The sequence below is a fragment of the Chenopodium quinoa genome, unplaced genomic scaffold (genome assembly GCF_001683475.1).
Source record: "Chenopodium quinoa cultivar QQ74 unplaced genomic scaffold, ASM168347v1, whole genome shotgun sequence".
Taxonomy (NCBI): Eukaryota; Viridiplantae; Streptophyta; class Magnoliopsida; order Caryophyllales; family Amaranthaceae; genus Chenopodium; species Chenopodium quinoa.
The window spans coordinates 996,394-1,009,485 of NW_018744593.1; positions in this window are offsets into that span (position 1 = coordinate 996,394).

Here is a 13,092-nt window from a genome sequence, read left to right on the forward strand (position 1 = left end):
ACACTAATCTCACGCGGTCATTAGTCGTCCAACTTTCAAATGACCTCGATTAGGGATAATTACGATATGATATTCAATGTTCACTTAGTAGGTTTTCTTTATCCAAGACATGGTCTTGATACCCTATTTTGAATATTGTCAAATCGAATGTACTCATTATTTAATTCTAATCCACAATTAAATAGTTTGTGGAGTTATTAGTAAAAAATTTATTCCACTATGAAACTTTTCAACGTTTCATGTTATGATAAATGGTTTTCCCCAAATTTTTTAAGAGTAATACTCTTCACAAAACATTTATAGAAATCACACCCATATGTAATATTCTTGATTACTTTTATGCAATTGCGAATGTTGTGGTTCACTTATTGCATAGGTTTAGTTATGATTACTTTGCAAAACTTAGCATCTTCATTATCAAAAACTCTCATAATAAGATGATAAGATTTGAGAGTTATGGATTATATGCGATTTATGATTTATTGTCCAAGTGATGGCTCCCACTCTTTTTCATGATTTGAGATCTTCAACTTGACAACCTACAATCATCAAAGTTTGACAACGAACTATCCATTTAACAACTTCCTTATTATTGCCTCTAAGGCTACAATATTCTCAACATATACTTTAGCAGATTTCCTAATGATGCTTTGCTGGGATTTTACTCCAACTGGCTCACAATGGTTTGGATACCCTAATCATTCGTGATTATGGAATTTACCTTAAATTTCCGCACAATATACATGGACATAAGTTCATGTTGCCATTCTTAAGCCACGGCGCGTCTTAACCTCGTGCTTATATATGGATTCCTCATCAAGGATCTAATCCTTGCTGAGGTTGTGCTTGCAACATCAATACTCAAATTATATTTGTTTCCATGTATCAAGAACTCATCCTTTTACTTAACCAAGTACTTCGGATGTTCTTAATCATAATTTAACGATCCATTGCTTATATTCAAGTCGATTGGTATTTTATACTTGTCATGCTCTAAGCGTGAAGGTCATGTGACGATTCCATATCGTAGCATACATGATGGATTCAATTGCTAAAATATTCCCAATTTCATTCCACTCATGTGACTTTTAGCTCATCCAGTTTCACTGAGTCGTGATAAATTGTTTGCTATATGATACGGTTGAAAGTCTCTACTAGATTCTTTCTTGTTTGACTTAGTATTTGCCTAGCTTTTATTTAGTTCAAAACCTTTGCTTAGTTTTATACATATGGGTCGAAAGCCTTTTCAGGTCCTTCATGTTTAACAGAGTAATTTCCTTTACTCGTTCAAACATTTTATTAAGTCTATCCAATAGATCTTAATTCCCACTATGAAGTATCGCCTTTAGCTTGGTCCATCGTTGAAAAATTCTTTCAAATCTAAGCATTTAGCATTTGATAGTTATTTTACAATTGAGTTCGTAAACTTCTTATTGGACCTTACAAAATTGACTTTTGCTCCCACTAAACTTCTTATCTATAAGAATTTCTATGTTTCTCCATAAGCCAAACCTTTTTCTAACTTTATGAGAAAACACATTCCAGTTCCTACATGCAATGTTTCTCTAGCATTATTTCTTGAGATTTCTTTCAAATCTAGCATTATTTAGATTTACAAAACCCTTAGACTATATCCATAATCTCTTCCAAAATACCATTTTTAGGAAGGCGGTTTCGATATCTATTTTGCCATATTTCATATGCGCAATTTTGCTAGAATAATCATGAAAAGACTTAAGCATTCCGATTAGTAAATAGGTTTTATTAAATCAACGCCGTGAATTTTATTGTAACCTTTTTCAACCAATCTAGCTATGTATGCATATATATTTCCATATTTGTTAGTTTTCTCCTTGAAAACTTATTTGCATTTGATGGGATTTTACCCTTCATGCAAATTAATCAAGTTTTAAACATGATTTTCAAACATGGAGTCTTTTTCGGATTTTATGGCCTCTAACCATTATTCGGAATTTGGATTTGTCGTAGTTAATTTACAAGACACTATTCCCTTACCATCCAATAGTAAATAGTATGCTTGTAAGTCTTAGGGTTATTTCTAACTTAATAGAAATTTATAGGATTCAATCCAAGCTTTTGGTGAATTCTATACCTATATGCAATAATTGCATCAAACACTGAGTTTCATGGTGCTTTTAAAGCCCTTTGATTATATTGATCTTACTCCAATACATTTAAAGTTTTGTGAGTAATGAATTCTCTCTTAAGGCACTTGTAAAGTCCTTTGAGTATTCTTGATCAGTCATTCTTATGAAGCCCTTCTAAAGTCTTCCGAGATTCTCAATTCTAGTTTGTTGCTAATCTTGATGGTCATCGAGTTCATTTTTCTCCTACTTGTCGTTTTGGAAATGTGTTATTTTTCAGAAAGACATCACTTAAAGCAACAAATACTATGTTCTCAATCAGGTTGTGGAAGTAATGCCCGTAGTCTTACTTCAATGCTTACAAAGAGACGTGTATATTGTCTTTGGGTAAAAAATCGTTGTAAAACAAATAGTTAGCTCCCACTCGAGCTACCTTAGCATTATTGAGCCACTTAGCTCCCACTGAGCCAATGAATTCCCACTAAGCTAAAAGCCCTAGACATATACTTGAAAAGACGCTAGAAATTATTTCTATCCATAACTGAATATTGTTTCCTTTCTTAGCTTTGACATTTTATTTAGTGTAACATTATTCATTTGTGCAAATCTTTAAGAACTTTATAGGAAGGGATGTGATCCATCGTCATTCGAGTCATTTCCAAATGGCATCGAGGTCTCCGTCAAGACACACTATATTCTTTGTGGAGCTAATTATGAAATTCCAGTTTCATAACCTTGATATGATCACTCTTGGCTCAAGCAAACATCGCTCGATCTAATCTAGACGTTTTGATATCTTGCCAATTCGATTCTATACTTCACTGAACTTTTGAGCTACTCAAGATCCAGTTTGTTCACATTTGATGAATATAGTCATATTCATTCAAATTCTTGTGAAAACGTTGAAGTAATTTAATCCTCTTTTGCTTTCGGAGTCAATTGTCTATGCCAAGCACAATAGCTCCTTTCTTTATCGATTTCAACAAGTAAGACTTGCTTGCCTTAGAACGATTCTAAATCGATCAACTTTCAAGAGTCTATTTGATTGAGCCTTGAGTATGTCTTGTCGATGTGACATTGCTAAAGATATTTGGAACACAAATCATGTCCATGACTTAGACCTTGTGAGTTTTTATGTTAGAGAAATGTTTGTTTATAATCAAGAATCCCTGACTCATGGCTTAAACAACCATGCCATTCAAATAAAACCAACAACTATTGCTCTTTTACTTTGAATGTAAGTATTTTTGTGTGTAAACGGATCGTTTGTTGATTATGGAACACAATAACCATTTATTTGTTCCAGCCTTAGCTTTAAAAGGTCTTTAAACAAAGAAAATGACCTTACAACTGATGTAGCACTACTTGCTTCGTTCCAAGCTTGTAAGTCAATAACTTAGCTTAACTTCAATGGTTTGAGGTCACTTTAAAAGTGGAACACTCAAGCAGTATTCGTGTAACACCCTAGAAATTCCTTCCTTTTAAAATACCTATTTTGCCCTTTTAAAATACGAAATAGGAAATTTTAAGACATTATTGCCACCGTGAAAACGGCTAAGGCAATTATCAAAGACACACAGTGGAAGACTCTCTTTAAAAACCATTCAAAACAAGTCAACTTAAAAAGTCAAACCAAATGAAAGTAAAGTCAACCAAAGTCAAATAAAGTCAACCTACAACTTGGAACCAACATAGGCCCATAATAAAAATCGAGAATAAAACATTTGAAAACCTTTGCGTTAGTCTCACAAGCAAATATATAATAATTAAAGCAACAAAACCACATCATATTATTATGAAAACTAAACATGATTCGTTCTTCACTCATGCCCATCATGAATATGCTTCCACACCTGAAAAGCTCCTCTTTACTTTGTCCCCACTACGCGCCATTAGAAATGGGTCATCGTAGGTCCAAGAAAAAGACATGGCCAAACAAACATACAACACACAATCAACAATGCTGAGTACATAAGCATAAATAGTACACACTAACATGCTTTAATCCTAACAACACACAACTTAGCTTGTTGCACTTGTTTTCAAGCACGCAACACAACCAACAAATAAATAGACCACTAAATTGCTTATTTAATTTGATTACGCATCGAACGAGTTTCCCACCAAAAATCCGTGCCCCAAATAAATTAAGGTAAACTACGTCGGGAGCTAACTGGGTAGGCAAATGCCACATGAAGTGACTGGGCGTTTTGCGCATAATATATAATAAAAAGGTACAGTGTCCTGTACTCCCAGTAGAAGTCATGGTTAAATATAAAACCCCATAACTCCCCCCCATATGTTCATACTCAAGGTATACACGTTCCAAGAGTTTTGGTGCATAATCTCTTTTACTTTACGTTGTTTACATATTTGTAGACTTGGTGACGACTCTTAACCCATAACACAATCAATCATAATAAATCATTCAAGCAATCAAACATACCAATTTAATTCTTGAATAATTGTTGACCACATAATTTAATGTTGAATCCTTTTTAAACTACATCGGTGTTAAATAACACCTTATGTGCATAAAGCACCGCAAATCCTATCCCTCGGTGTTTCTAACACATTAAGTGCATGTAGGCACCGTAATATAATTTATCCCTGTGTACTAAGACACTTAATAGCTCAATTCCCATGCTTAAAGTATCAATAAAAATTATATGAACCACAATAAAATTCCCTTTTACATTCCAAACCAAGTTAAGCATTTAGTTTAATTAAATAGGCTCTCAATCATGCCAATAATAAAAGTGTAGTTCATACTCAACATGCCAACATAATTAATTCCAATCATCAATTCACCACAAATAATTCATACTTCACAATTCAATCACCAACCTCAATCCAATCAACAATTCCAACCAATACCTATCATGATACTACCTTGGAATTAATCAAACAAAGCCTAGCATGCTTCTATACACTTATATAATTACCAAGTATGCGAACGTACCTTGAATATGATCTCAAAATTGCCACGACTACACAAAATCACTCACTTGGAAATCTCCTACAACCCAAAATTACAAAGAGACATTAATGCCTATTCAATATAAATTTCTAGCAATATATACACTCTTTAAATCACTCATAAAACAAGCTGAAAATTAATTAAAAACCCTTACTTTTATTCCCAATTAATGGGTAATTAAAAATCCCTTCAAGAAACATAATTATAGCCTTTATATAAAAGTCCAAGCTTTATAAAATCATGTAAAATTGCTGTAATTATGTTTAAAAACATCTAATTTAATAGTTTCAATTACCTAAAATCAATTCCCATCAATATACATTAATTTGGAAACCTAGTGTTTTCAATTTGGGGGTTTTTAATTCAAAAACCAAATCTGAAAATCATATACATAATAATTATAATCAAACATCATAAAAATCATCACAAAATCCAAAAATAATAATTGAATCAAAGCGAGAATAATTTAAAAACAAAAGAAGAGTCTTTTTTGTTTTTATTTATTTATTTAAAAACAAAGTCTTTTTTGTTTTTATTTATTTATTTAAAAACAAAGTCTTTTTTGTTTTTATTTATTTATTTAAAAACAAAAATACTTAACGGCACGCAATCCGTATTTAGATTTACAAAAATACGAAACGGAACACATTCCGTATTTACTATGCTAGTGGGGCCCCACTAGTTGCCATTTTGTAAAACCTACATTAGAATATCTATTTCATTCATCCATTCACCAACGTGAATGGCTCATGCATTTTACAAATAATTCAAGCAACAGTTCAAAACGAGCGCAAAACTAGTTACTAACTTAGGTGGTTAATCCAATTAACGCGCCTAATTAAAACTAGTCAAAGTTTTTATCCGATTATGTGAATTAACGCAATAATAATAGTTCAAAAAGATTAATGAAGCTCTCACTAAATTCCACATCCAAATTAATTAAAATTAATCCAATTAAAATTAATTAAGCCAGTTAACCCAAAATTTTGCCAAATTATTTTGCATGAGTCGGGAAAAATCGAGGCGTAGCCTCGTTTTAATTAAAAACGAAAAACCTCAAAATCGCAAAATTAATAGCCCCTTACGGTCGAGTGCCTAGCATCCAAGCCACGAGGCTTGGCATGCTAGGCATCAAGTCCCGGGTTGCCATGCGTGGGTGCTGCCCCGCACAGCCACTGCTGCGCCAAGCCACCTGCTAGTGGCTGCTAGCATCGCTCGCGCGTTATGCTAGCCCTAGCAGTGTGCTTGCAACGCACGCTAGTGCTGGCTGCGCAGGCCATGCTGCTGTGCGGGCTCGTTCTGCCTAGCAGCCGTACACCGCACCACACGCAAGCCCATGCCGCTCTAAGCTGCTGCACCAAGGGAGCTGCTCGCACACACCAACTCACCAGCACGGCACACACTCTCGGCAGCCACATGCGGGCTGCGCAAGCAACCCAGCTGGCAGAGAGTTTGTGCTCGAGGCTTGGTGCCTTGTTTTACGTGCTAGTGCCTCGAAATTTCATTCCGATTTTTTTTGTGTGACACAAAAATTAATTCTAAATTATTTTTAGAACCAATTATGAGTAAAATGAAAACAAAACAAGCCCAACTTAATTAAATTCAATTTTAGTGCACAAACCAAAATTAATTCAAGAACCATTCTTTAAATTATTTTTGGCTCAACTTGATGCTACAAAATTAAGGGTTATTCTCACAATTAATTTAACCAACATAAATAAATTATGAGATTTGACAAAAATAGTTGAATAAATAATTATTCATCTAATGAAATTTTTTTATCCAACACTCACTTGTGCACATTTGAATATTGTTATATCTTCCAATATGAAGAACAACAATACTTCAAGCACAAGTTTGAACATTTAAGATTTTAATCAACTCAAAAATAATCAAAACCAAAAATTAGTTCATTGTGGATTTTAAAAAGTTAATATCCAACCAAATAAACAATTAAAGATTGAATCTTTTACATTTTAGGGGCTTTAAAAATACATTTTCACCATAAACATTCACACTCCAAGCAATGAAATTTGCAAAAATGTGAAATAACAAGTTTATGTGAAAATAAGAGCTAACCAAATTAAACACTAATTATGACTTCATAAACATGCTTAATGAGGGTTAAAATTGTAGAAGATTAATGGTATAATCAAACACATAATCCAACAATTGCATGCCATAATTAATCAAGATTTAAAGATTTAAAACGTTTCGTCAAAAACAAAAAACCACTTTCTAGGTGGATTTTGGCTTTTGGAAGGCCACTTTTAAATACATGGTGGGCGAAGAATAATTTAGAACATCGATTCCATCAAAAATTCACTAATTTTGAGTCAAAATCGGAGTTCGTAAGCCAAAAATAGCATAAGTATGCTTTTAATCCAATTAAAAACAAGTTCCTAATCTAATTAGGAAGCAAAACCAGAAATTTAAATCCATTTTAAATCACCTTAATTAATTTTTAGTTGTAAAAATTAAGTGCAAGAGGCTCTTATACCGCCGCTGTTGGGTTTTGCGGTGTCCAACACCGCGCGGAAACAAAACCCGATAACCGGATCGCATGCTTAATAATTACAACATAAATAAAAGCATGCAAATAAACATAAACATAAGAGAAGAAAGAGAAATAATGCTCACCCTTGTAGCGTGCTTCGCTCAACTGTTGAGCTCGGATTTGAAAGCTTCAAGTTCAGCAAGTGCGAGAACCTCCAACGGCTCACACCCTCGCTACCGAACTGTAACCGGTCCCTTTCCCGAAGCTTAGTCCGGGCTAGACAAAAAATAACTTAGAGTTTACAAACAAAGGTTTTCTCGCTTTTGGAGATCCCTTAGAGTTCACCAACTCAAGTGAATTTCCCAATGCCTAATGATGGGTATTTATAGGGAAAATTCCCCAAGAATTCCCATCATCTTTCAATGTGGAATAGTTGGTAAAAATGTGAAAATAAGCAATTAATTTAATTCAAATTAAATTAAATAAGTTATGCAATAGTCAAATGACAAGTGTCAACATGAGGGAAGGAGTAGGTAAGGACCACAAACCCATCCTTGGAGAGCAAGCATAAACCCACCAACTCACATACTTGGTCAACATAAGGAAGACCGGCCACATGCCTTGGGCCTCAAGGCTTCGCCTAGCTGGCAGCCTTGCCCTTGGCTGGGCCTGCTACCTTGCCGCAAGCCCACGCGAGCTAGCGGGCTGCCGCTAGGCCTGCTCGCATGCTTGCGGGCTGGTGTTAGCGCTGCTAGCATTGGCCTGCTCGTATGCTTGCGGGCTAATGCTAGCACTGCTAGCTAGCTTGCTCGGCTAGTATGCCCGGCCAGCGCACACGCGTGGCTGCTGGGCCTGCTGCCGAGGCTAGTCCATGGCTAGCAGCTATGCTAGCTAGCGTGGCCTCGTCCTCGATTGACTCGGCCAATCCGAAGCTAGGTTCGATGACTTGTCATTTGAATTATTTTCTCGTCTCGTCGATTCCTTGAAACGACTCGATGTTCGACGCTCTAAGCTTGAAGTCCGACGTCTTAGTTCGTAAAATCTCTATCGACTCATTTAATCCTTTGAATTAATTCGTCGCTTCGGTTCGTTTACACGATTGGGTGTGACCCAAAGGGTTTAGTCAAGATTAAGCTGTAATATTAATTATTCATTAATATTACTGATCGGAAGCAGCCTCCAGCTAGACATTCGGATCGCTTGACCTCATTAAATAATTAGCTTTCTAATTAATTCTGAGCCCTCTATCAGAATAATACACTTGTTCGAAGGACACCATTCCTTTCACTTTTTTCATTAGTTAAAATAAAGTTTTTGCTTATGTGGCACATAGAATGCTCCGAAAAAAAGTTATATGTGTTTTTTTTATTTCAAACTTTTCTCATTATTTAGTTTTTGTTTTTCATTTTTTATGTCAAGCTAATAAGGTATTTACATATGAAGTCATTGAAGGTATAAGCATAAAGATATAGCCGGTCATTGAGTCACATATCTAACCCCGCCTTCTTGCAAAACTAACATTTTTCAATTTCTGAAATACACTTCTTGCGATCAATTGTCTATAAAGGTTATTGGCACTTGGGATAATATTCTCATAAAATTGTATGTTTATTTGTGTTGATTGACAATAGATGAGTTATATAGGATTGAAAAAAAATGCTAGACTTAAAGTGGTGATAAATTTTTGACATTGAATATGATAAACTTTGTTGATGTAGTATTTAAACATTTTAATCTAATAAATGATAAATGATTAGCAGATACTTTTGTTTTTTCAAGATAAAAAGAGAAAGGATTTTTTATAAAAAAAGTGTTAAAGATTTTTTTTTTTCCATTTTTCATTTACTCCGAAATTGAACACTTTTTAATTGAATATGGTTTCATATTTTTTTCATTTGTTTATTTTTAATTTATATTATTATTATATCACATTTCACACATTATATTACTATTTTTATCTAATCAAAAATTGAACATTTTATTATTTTCGTTGATAACATGATATTTATTTTTTAAGTTTTAAATTGCAAATCTCTTTTCTATATAGATTTAGATTTATGACCAATCATAGCATTTTTACCACTCTTTAAATTTTATCTTCTCTTTCCTTTTTCAATGGATTTTTTTAATTAAAATAAATTTTAGGTTAACCTTCTTGTCTACAAAAAAAGAAGTAATTTACGTTTAACATTTTTCAACATTTTTTTTATAGATAGATAAAACTTATATGATTATTGTATGGTTTATTGATAAATTTCTTTAAATTTTAATGTTAACTTTTTATATAGATAAACATATATTTGTTTACATTGAACGTTTTTTTTCTTCTCAGTTTTCATTTTAATAACTTTTTTTTAAACATTGAACATATTTTGCGTTTATTCTTTTTCAATCTTTCTTATGTAGGTAACATTTAAATAATTATTGTATGGTTATTGATAAATACTATTAAATTTAAATAATAATAATTTTTTATTTATATAAATTTAAATCATTAATACTAATTTTTTTCTTTGTTTTGTACGTAAAATATTTTTGATTTTTTGAATGAATAGAATTACTATTTACTTTTTCTTCAATAAAAAAAGAATTAGTATTTATTTAGAATTTGTCAGGTAATTTTTATTTTGAAAAATATTTAAATCTTAAACAATTATTATTATAATTTTTTTTTATCTATGTGCAATTGAATTAAACATCTATTGAATTTTAAATTATAAAATAAAATGTAACTTTTTTTTTTCATTGGCTAAAATAATACCTTTTGCTATGTGGAGCTCTCAAAACTCTTGAAAATTGCCTCCTTTTATTAGTTGGTGAGATTTAACCTCGTGGGATGTACGTTTTATTTTATATATTATTTTTTATATTTCTTGTGATCTCTTAATCTCTAACATTTATTTTGGTTATTTAAATTTTTTGACATAAATTTTACATAAATCTAATATATATAAATAAAGTAGGCATTTTTCGAGAGCATTTGGCACGCCACATAAGCAAAGGTATTATTTCAACCAATTTAAAATTAGATTTGTATTTTATTTTAGAATTAAAAAATTCACTCGCCACATAAGCAAAAGTGATGAATGAAATTTAAAAATTTTGCCACGTAGGTATAAATGACGAATAATGATTTATTAAGATTTAAATTATTTTAAAACTAAAAATTATCTTTTATAAAAGATGACCTTTTGATATTAGGATTTAATTTTAAAAAAACTATAAATTATACAATTATTATATACAAACACTTTAAAATTAAATATTTGAAAAAGGAAAATATATGTTCATTTTGTTTTTAAGAAAACGTTCAATCAATTTTTTTTTTAAAAAAACATTTTATAAGAAATATAAATTATTAATAAGTAACTAATATTCTTCAATTTTTTTTTTTAAAAAAAAATCAGTATTCTTCACACAAAAAAAAATAGCAATAACATTCAGTCTTTATCAATATTATTCAAAAAAAAAAAACAATAATTTTCAATTTTTATCTTATCTAGCAACCCATTTCATGATTAGATAAAAAATTTCATAAGATATTTATTTGCTAATCCACAAATATATAAGATAGGATGATATTATTGATTTGTATACATCCTCTCAAAAATATAATTTTGATTTTTTTTTTCAATTATAAATAGACAATATATATATACTATACAAAAAACACAAACATGTGAATATTATTTTTCTATGTTAAAGAATTTACCGATAGTAAAGTTTTGATTAATAAAAGGAGTAAAAGAGTGAAAGAAGATGGGTGAAATTGTTGTAGTGTTATCATTGTATTCTTACTTCTATGGCATTGTATTTATAGCCATGAGTTACACTAATAATACAATAATTACTCACATAGAGCCATATGAGTTCACAAGTGTTTGGACCTATATGAGCATTGTGTAATCAAATCAATAATTGGCATTCACTTATTAGACTTATCTTCTAACACTCCCCCTTGAATGTCACTAAAAATCTTGTTAGGTAAAACTTTATGGGATAAGACCCATAGCCAAAGAGTACACCAATATTATTGTATTATATGCTTTGGTATACTGCCTCGTTAAAAACCTTGTCAGGAAAAACCCGGTGGGATAAAAACCTGATCGAAGAGAAAAAGAGTGCAATACATATAATAATCCCCTTGATCTCAGCATAGTTCACGAAGATGTCGCATTCCGATTTTGTGAACTAACTGTTCAAATTTCTTCGAAGGAAGTGATTTGGTGAAAAGGTCGGCAAGATTTTCACAAGACTGAATTTGCTGGATATTTATTTCCTCGTCCTTTTGCAGATCATGTGTGAAGAACAGTTTTGGGGCAATATGTTTCGTTTTATCTCCTTTAATATATCCTTCAGTTACTTGAGCGATACATGTTGTATTGTCTTCAAAGATGATGGTTGGGTCTTCTGTTATTGCATTCATTCCACACTCCTTTTGGATATTACTGATCATCGACCTCAGCCACACACATTCCCGTCCTGCTTCATAGAGGGCTATCAACTCTGCATGATTTGATGATGTCGCGGTCAATGTCTGCTTTGTTGATTTCCATGATATTGCAATGCCGCCATAAGTGAATACATATCCATTTTGTGACTTGGCATTTTGAGGATCTGATAAGTATCCAGCGTCTGCATACCCAATGAGAGCAGCATCTTGTTTTGGTTGGTAATATAAACCAAGGTCTTGTGTCCCTCGTAGGTACCGGAGTAAGTGTCGAACTCCCTTCCAATGCCTATATGTTGGTGCATTGCTGTGCCTGGCTAACAAATTCACAGAGAAAGCTATGTCGGGTCTAGTATTGTTAGCTAAGTACATTAAGGCTCCAATTGCACTTAAGTATGGTACTTCTGGACCCATAATCTCTTCATTTTCTTCTCGGGGTCTGAATGGATCATTTTTCATATTCAAAGAACGAACAACCATTGGGAAGTTGGTTGGGGTTGCTTTGTCCATGAAGAAACGTTTCAACACTCTTTCTGTATAGTTTGATTGATGGACAAAAATGCCATGACTCAAGTGCTCAATTTGTAGTCCAAGGCAAAATTTAGTTTTCCCAAGGTCTTTCATCTCAAATTCTTTCATCAAGTATTTTGCAGTTTTCTCGAGTTCATTTGGGGTTCCGATGATATTTAAATCATCAACATAAACTGCAATGATAGCGAATCCTGATTGTGATCGCTTTATGAAAACACAGGGACTAACTTGGTTGTTTTTGAATCCTTCTCTCATAAGGTATTCACTCAGACGGTTGTACCACATCCTTCCAGATTGTTTCAATCCATAAAGTGACCTTTTTAGTTTTATGGAAAGCAGTTGTCTAGGCTTGTGGTTTTCTGGTAGTTTTAGTCCTTCGGGGACTTTCATGTAAATGTCCGTATCGAGTGACCCATACAAATACGCAGTCACTACATCCATTAATCTCATTTGCAGTCCTTTTGTGACTGTCAAACTTACCAGAAATCTTAATGTAGTTGCATCAACCACTGGAGAATATGTTTCTTCA